We start from the raw sequence: 955 nt of genomic DNA, 5'->3' as shown, positions 1-955 counted from the left end.
TTCGAATAATGTATTGAATTCTTTTGAAATCCATGAATTTTGAAGCATTTTTGATGCTCATCGTTGAACAAGTTTCTTTAAAGCTTAGCAAAGTTACACCCTATATCTTGAAAATAGTTGATTTTCGAACTAAAATTCAATTATGTATACGGTGATGATAGATTTCCAGGTTAGGTATATTCCATATTGAAAAGACCATCAAAGTTTGTTCAAAAAATTCAATGAAAATAAAAATGTTACAGATTGAATGATATTTATTCAAAATAAAAAAGAAAAATATGCATCGGCCGGGAATCGAACCCGGGCCGCCCGCGTGGCAGGCGAGCATTCTACCACTGAACCACCGATGCTACACGTAATTCGATTGTTGAATGGAAATATTCATTACTTATGATATCATTTTTACTATCATTATTCTTTTTCGTAGTTATTGGTATCAACTACTGTGGTCATTGGCATTTTGCTGTGAGTATGCAACGTTAATAACTCTTCGAATCACCAAGGGAGCATCATGTCTATCAGTCAGCCATATACATAATGGCTGACGAGTAGGATAGATCCATAACTTTATCTAAAAAAAAGTCTTGACAAAAATGCCTGGTTGAAGTTGGGTTCGAACTTTAGATCATTTAGGGGAAAGACCTGTAGTGTACGTTTTTGGAAAAATTGAAAAAAGAATTTCAACAAAAAATAAACTTTGGTGAAAATAAAAGCAGTGTCAATAAGTGGCATCTAGTACCGAACGGACTATACTTCGAATCTCTAACATGATATTATTTCAAAACATTTCATTTCAATCCATATGTCGCAATATCCAGTCCAGCAACTTTTTTGAAAGCTTCACTGATCAGACCAGCAATGCCGTAGTCGGTTATTAGAGATCGAACGTCACTTCCTTTCCACGATTCAATGCTGATATTTTATCATGTAGGGTACTTTTTGGGATGTTGTTGCG

The 955-nt window shown here is 34.7% G+C and overlaps 1 non-coding gene across 1 annotated transcript; it reads right to left on the bottom strand.

Annotated features, from left to right (window-relative positions):
• Positions 1-279: 279 nt before the first annotated feature.
• Positions 280-350, bottom strand: TRNAG-GCC (transfer RNA glycine (anticodon GCC)). Its single transcript has one exon. It is a non-coding gene; the product is annotated as a tRNA-Gly (tRNA).
• Positions 351-955: the final 605 nt, after the last annotated feature.

Source organism: Leptinotarsa decemlineata, unplaced genomic scaffold, assembly GCF_025532065.1.
Source record: "Leptinotarsa decemlineata unplaced genomic scaffold, Ldec_3_MD MMD2_tig00026282_RagTag_RagTag, whole genome shotgun sequence".
In the NCBI taxonomy this organism is placed as follows: Eukaryota; Metazoa; Arthropoda; class Insecta; order Coleoptera; family Chrysomelidae; genus Leptinotarsa; species Leptinotarsa decemlineata.
This window is presented reverse-complemented; position numbering and strand designations above follow the sequence as displayed.